This window comes from Myotis lucifugus, unplaced genomic scaffold, assembly GCF_000147115.1.
Source record: "Myotis lucifugus unplaced genomic scaffold, Myoluc2.0 scaffold_5, whole genome shotgun sequence".
NCBI lineage: Eukaryota > Metazoa > Chordata > Mammalia > Chiroptera > Vespertilionidae > Myotis > Myotis lucifugus.
In genome coordinates this window covers 5,225,911-5,232,700 of record NW_005871053.1, presented here as the reverse complement: position 1 = coordinate 5,232,700, position 6,790 = coordinate 5,225,911, and the positions used below count along the sequence as shown (strand labels likewise).

Genomic DNA, 6,790 nt, shown 5'->3' with positions numbered 1-6,790 from the left:
GGCACATGTGATCCTCCCAATGGACAGGTTGTTCCAGCTCAGGGCTGGACATCTACTGCAAATGGGCACTGGTCAGGTGTGCTAGGGTGAGGCGGAGACAGGGGGCCGTGAGACATAAGGTTGGACTAGATAGTCTGGAATCCACTCAGGTGAGTCTGTGTCCTGTGGAAATATACAAGCATATCCTCTCCCCCAGGTTAAAAGTACATCAGGTCCCTTCCATGTTCCTGTAAGTAAGTCTCTCTATTGACGAGGGCTTTAGTTTAATTCACCTATTTCCAAAGACTTGTTTGTAGACTATGCAGCAACTTTGTTGTCTTTCCTATATTCAAAATCTGCAAATTCCCTGCTCCCACGACCTCCTCTGAATCCAGTACAAAATCCTTGAGGGGTGGTGGAGGTACAAGCTCTACCATCACCACGCCCTCAGCCACCAAGGAAACCAAGACCTCCTCTGCCTCTGTACCCCCCCCCCCCCCAAGGCCTCGGTTTGGATGAAGTGGGATTCCAAATGTTTCAGCATTTAATCTTCTTTCTTCAGCCCAGGTCGGTCTCCATTCTCTATTATAATCACAAGAAATGTTATCAAAGAAGGATTTAGTTTTGTCATAATAGCAATTAGGTCCAAGTGGATCTTCTTCATCTGCATTTCCTTCACTGTTTTGAGTATCAACACCTGAGTCTCCTTTATCTTCACCATTTATAGGCTTCTCCTGTTTCTCAAGTTTATCTTCCACTTTCAATGTAAGTTTATTATGAAACTCTCTGTCAATTTCCTCCTTGTTAAATGGTGCATTTGCACTTTCAAAGTCTTTCTCAAATTTCATAGGACCATCTCGCCGAATACCAAATCTTCCCCTGCCACCTCGATGACTCCCACACCCTCTCCTTGGAACTGAAAGAGCACCTGGAACTATTTGTCTCTTGCTATCATTTCTAAGTTGCTCATTTTCTGGTCTTGAAACTTTGTGTATATCAGCTCGCCTGTGCTCTTGATTCTTTATTGCTTTTTGGCTGGTAGATGGTAAAGGCCTGGTCGATACAGGGCTCCTTCTCCCAACAGGTGCTGGAGCAGGTAAATGGGCCGAGGCAGTCTCTACTGCTTGTTCCATGGTAGGGCTTTTTCTCAAAGGATCTAACTGAGGGCTTGAACGACCTTGAGATAACTGTGTTTTTACAGATCTTGTATCCTGTGTAAAGGCAGAACCAACTGCACTACTTTGGGACAGGGTGATGTTTCTGTTCCAAAGGATGTCAAGGAGCTTCCAGCAACACCAACAGCACCAAATTGCTGCTCAACTAATGAACTTGGACTGAACTGACTGTACATCGACATCCTGCCAAAAGGTCCATAGGAACCCACTGACTGGAATGAAGAAGTAGATGAGCCTAGTGAAGACTGAACGATAGCTGGGTCCTGAGGCAAAGAACATTGTGGTTTTGGGGGCTCACAAGCAGTGAGGTCTTTAATATCACTTCCGCGGAATATTATGTATTCAAAGACTTCATCTCGAGGTGGTATTGGATAATCTGTTTGTCTGTCTTCTGTACCAAAGGACCGAACTTTGGCGAGAGCTATGGTGGAGTTCTCGGTGTCGATGGTGTAGAGTATGCCCTCGTAGCGGATCTCCGCCTTGGAGATAAGGCTGATCTTGCTGCTGATGTATGGGGTGTCCCCACTAATGGCGCCGCCACCAGCTGGAGAACCTGGTTTAGGCTTCCTTTCTAATTTAGGGAGCCTGTTTTGAATGGGAGGGCCTCTCTCCTCTCTACTGACTGGAAAGGAACAATGATCATGTTTATGATATTTATTCTCCTTCCGATCAGTAGGCATAGCTAAATTGCTCTTAGATTGAGCTGGAGACAATAATGATGTGTCTTCTCTAGGTGGATCTGAGGGACTATTTAAAGTTTGAGAACGTTCAATAGTTTCTGCCTCTGGTGCCAAGATGCCACGAATTAAATTCCAGAGGGAAAAGGCATTTTCCGGGACCTTCTGGTCCTGCGGATAGAAGGTGTGATAATTCATAAATTGCTCTCCTATTTTAGTCCAAGTTGTTAAATTAACAGTTCCATCCTCAGGAACCCATTGACATGCATATTCTATAAAACTTTCTATCTGACTGGGAGTAATCTTAACTCCTCTGCTAGCAAGCAGATGCATTAAAAGATTAACACAGAGTCTTTTTTCTTTAGACTCAGTATGACGCATCTTGTCAATCTAAGTTTTGTACTAACTACCCGCTTACCCTACTTATCCTCTATAGGAGGGGTCTGCAGCACCCTATGGTGCAGTCCTATCCGTCCCAAGAACGTCCCAAGTACGGGGGGGACTTACCTAGATGCCCCACGTTGGGCGCCAGTTGCTGGGGTCCAATCCCAGCGGGTCCAGGGGTCCCCAAAGGTGTGGATGGAGTCGGCGAAGAAGGAATGACATGAAGACAGCCTTCAGTTGATCAGCAGCCTAGTCAGGACCTCTAGCCAGGATCTCCAGCCAAAGTTCTGTTCGGAGTTCTGGTTAGGATCTGATGAGGATCTGATGTTTATTGTGATGTTTATTGTCTTGTTACATCGTATTTATACCAGCCGATTTTAATCCTGTCAATTTCTATTACAAAGGTTAGGGCGTTTCTTATCTCCATTCCAGGGAGTAAAGATTATGTAGCTTAACTACCCGCCTGGCACTTAATTAAGGGGTTGTATCCCCTCCCTAACCTCAGGGAAAAATCCCCACCTGGGGAAACAACCTTTCTCGGAGAGGTGACCTTGCTTAAAACACATGGCGCTAAAGGGAGCAAACATATTAAGAACAGTATTCTATATATGCCAGGTCCCTTGAAACATATGCTGTGCAGATGTTTCTTTCCTGCAGCGACTGTGTCAAGCAGCAAGGATGGACCGGCTTCCAGCAAGGTTTGGAGTTTATACTTTTTAGAATTCATATGACAAAATGGGCTCTTTCATGATTTTTAACTGCTCTTTGGGCGTTTCTATTTCACTTCCTACGTACCCTTCTAGAGGAATCTTTTTCAAATGCAAATATTCTGTCACAGGAGCCTATACACACCCCACGCACAGAGACCTGCTAAAGAAACACTGGCTACAAATTCACAACCAGTCCTTCCTCTATTATTTTAACAAAAGGCAAAAGATGAGTATTTGACATTGTAATTTTGTGTGATTTATCAACTCTGTGATTTATCTGATTTTTCTATTAATATCTTTTTGGACTTAACTATAGTTCCATAACCCAGTCGGGCTCCCCAGGCAGCAGACTCCGAGGAGACCGTGGGCAAGGGGCTCCTAGGGGAGAAAGTAGGATTGGGCAGAGGAGGAGTGGGGAGTGGCCCAAGGTTAGGATATACTTGGACAGTGGTAACTGGTTTTGCCAGCTGGTCAGGGGCCTGGAAAGAAACAGACTGGAAGGTTGGGGACAGAATCTCTCCCTCCTCTGATCCAAATGTATTTCCCACCGACAACAGATTGCCACCTGACTCTGCCCAACCTTGTGACGTGATGGACTGAGAACCCAGCCCGCAATAGGTGGTTTTGGCTGCATGGCCACTGAGCCCCCCATTGGCGGTGCTGCGTCTCCACGGGGCCCAGTAGCACATCGGAAGTCGTGCGTTGAAAGGTGTTTACTTCTTTGCTATGGATGGCATGACCTCAATCCAGAATCCTCGGAGTGATTTTCTCATGAAACTTGTCATAAACTCCACATGGCATCTTTCCCCACCACTGGTGCATCTTACAGGCACAGTTCCCCAGGCAGCCAATTTAGGAAACTCACAGGTGTAACCAGTTAAACAAGTCAAGAGCCTTAACAAAATGACAAAATGCTGTTAAAGAACACCGGATGGTGCAGCAGCTCCTTAGAAAGTCTGGAGTCTGACAGAGGTGACAGTTGGACAGTGTCTTTAAGAATACCTGCCCCCCCCCCCCGCCCCCGCCCCAACTAAAGGGTTAGCTAGCTGGCTTAATTAGAAAGATTTAGGGAATGAGGAGGGTCCACGGGAGGGGAGTACATAGATGGAGACTTGAAGACGCCAGGGTGCTTATCATCCTTGTACAGAGGATAGAGAAGCGCCACAGCGGATGGAAACACTTCTGGCCTCAGCAATGAAAACAGCCATAAGCCCAGGACAGACAGGGCCATCTCTGGCCTGAGCAATTACAGTGACCATGTGTTAGACCAACAGTAGCCCTGCCCTGAGCAGCTGGGGGGCTGTAAGATAAGGCATCTCTGCCAGCACAACTGGGAGAAACCCACAAGATAAATCAAAAGGGACTCCAACCTAAACAGATCAGATGACCAAGTGAGGAAAAGTGTGGACGTGCGGGTCCTGGGAGCTGATTACAGGGCGAAGGTCCCACGTGAGAAGTAGGGTCTGCTGCCTATTTAATGCTTCAAGACAAAGAAAGCAGCGGTCACCCTTCCTAGGGGCCCTCTGTCCGTCCAGGAGGGACAGAGTCTTAGGAGTAGGAACTTAGAGGACACCTTCCTTAGGTGGCCCCTCAGGACCAAGACGGACAGAGTTGTGGGCTTTGCGGTTCTCAACCTGTGGGTCGCGAAGAATGAAAATACATCCTGTATATCAGATATTTACATTATGATTCATAACAGTAGCAACATTACAGTTATGAAGTAGCAACGAAAATAATTTTATGGTTGGGGGTCACCACAACATGAGGAACTGTATTAAAGGGTCGCGGCATTAGGAAGGTTGAGAACCCACTGGTTAGAATTTAGAATGAAGGTCTTAGAGGTAGTGTTTGCTTTCAATAAAGTTTCTGTACTTTTCACCTACCACCTTTTGTCCGTGGCTTCATTCTTCAAATCCATTTGGACAAGGACCCAGGAAAGAAATCACCCTGCTCAAGAAAATAACCTGATAACCACCCCACCCCCCACCCCCCCACGCCGGAGCTGGGAAATCATGCACAGGAAGAACATGCCTTCTGGGCACCTTGCACTCAAGTCTCATTTTATCAACACATTTGAACTCCTTAGAACCAAATTATATTGTCCTTTTCCCCTCTTGGACCTCATCCTTTTTTTCCTTATGGAATCCTCCCCCCTCCACACACACACACACACACACACACACACACACACGCACACACACTCCCAATTTTCCCTCTTCAGTTAACATTTTACTATGCAGAAGAGTCTAATGTCATCTCTTAAAGCGACTTTATGTGCCTTCTCTATATTCTAGAGCATTCATAAAAACCTAAGATCAGCCCTGACCGGTTTAGCTCAGTGGATGGAGTATCAGCCTGTGGACTCAAGGGTCCCGGGTTCGATTCTGGTCAAGGGCATGTACCTTGGTTGCAGGCACATCCCCAGTGGGGGGCGTGCAGGAGGCAGCTGATTGATGTTTCTCTCTCATTGATGTTTCTAGCTCTCTGTCCCTCTCCCTTCCTCTCTGCAAAAAATCAATAAAATATATTTTTTAAAAACCAACCCTAAAATCAGTCTATTTTAATGACCCACAAGCTCCTCTTTATGCCCAAACTGTTTACGTTCTTTGTATTCCTTAATCTCACCAAAAATACCTAATATTCACTTTGTCATAGATAGCTTATAACATGAAACTAAGTTAAATGCTCTTAGAGTTGTAAGTTACAGGCATGGTTTTCCTTTATTATGTAGTTTTATTATTGTCAAAGGAGTCCACTCAGGTATGATTTTCACTTTTCAGACAGGAAAATCTGTGCGGCCCATTTCCTGCTTGATTAACACTTTAGATGGTCAAACTCTACAGTGACTCGTGTTCCCGGATGACAGAGAAGGTCTGTCAGGCTGGCCAGCAGTGTGTGGGCTCGTGACTTCCTGCAGGAAAGACTGACGAGTCCATGTGATGTCGAGAGTGTGCTTACTCAAACCGGGGGCAGAGCAACACAGGAAGGGCCTAGAACAGACGTGCCAGGGGAGTGCCAGGGCTGCTCGGCGCGGTTCCCTAGAAACGTCTGGCTCGCTGGACAGTCAGAGGAAAAGGGGTCCTTGGAGAGAATTCAGAGGATGAGCCCAGGACAAGCTGCTGCTGCCCACTGCTCCCCTGATTGCAAGTCTCCTGGCGACCCTTAGAGTTTAGGAGGAAAAAGATTAAAAGTCTGAAAACAGGCATGGGCGTGCTCCAGAGAGAGCCCAAGCTGGTATCCTGTCTTGAGGGTTTTATCTCTCTTCTGCAGGCAAGGATCTTAGAGGATCTTACTGAAGGTAAATAAATAAGGGAAGAGGTAGAAACACAGGAGTCATAATTTGTTTAAAGAGGTCATGATTAAATGTATTTCAGTTAGTCAACACAGAGGAAAATGTTTCAATAGAATATTCATTAGCTTTCCAGGTGCGTTTTTAATATGCTAGTGCAGCAAAACGATTGTATAAGGGCCTGGCTGGCATGGCTCAGTGGTGAGCATTGACCTATGAACCAGGAGGTCATAGTTTGATTCCTGGTCAGTGCACATGCCCGGGTTGCAGGCTCGATCAGGAAGCAGCTGATCAATGATTCTCTTTCACTCTCCCTTCCTCTCTGAAATCAATAGGAAATATATATAGACTAGAGGCCCGGTGCACAAAAATTTGTGCACTCGGTGGGGAGAGGGGGTCCCTCAGCCCATCCTGTGCCCTCTCGCAGTCTGGGACCCCTCAGGAGATAATGACCTGCTGGCTTAGGCCTGCTCCCGGGTGGCAGAGGGCAGGCCCAATCCCTAGGTGCAGCCCCTGGTCGGGCTCAGAGCAGGGCTGATTGGGGAGTTGGGGCGCTGCCCCTGTCATGCACAGAGC

The 6,790-nt window shown here is 46.7% G+C and overlaps 2 pseudogenes; both read right to left on the bottom strand.

Moving 5' to 3' along the window:
- Positions 1 to 271: 271 nt before the first annotated feature.
- Positions 272 to 1,235, bottom strand: LOC106694599 (annotated as a pseudogene).
- A 2-nt stretch (positions 1,236 to 1,237) lies between these two features.
- Positions 1,238 to 3,614, bottom strand: LOC102440852 (annotated as a pseudogene).
- Positions 3,615 to 6,790: the final 3,176 nt, after the last annotated feature.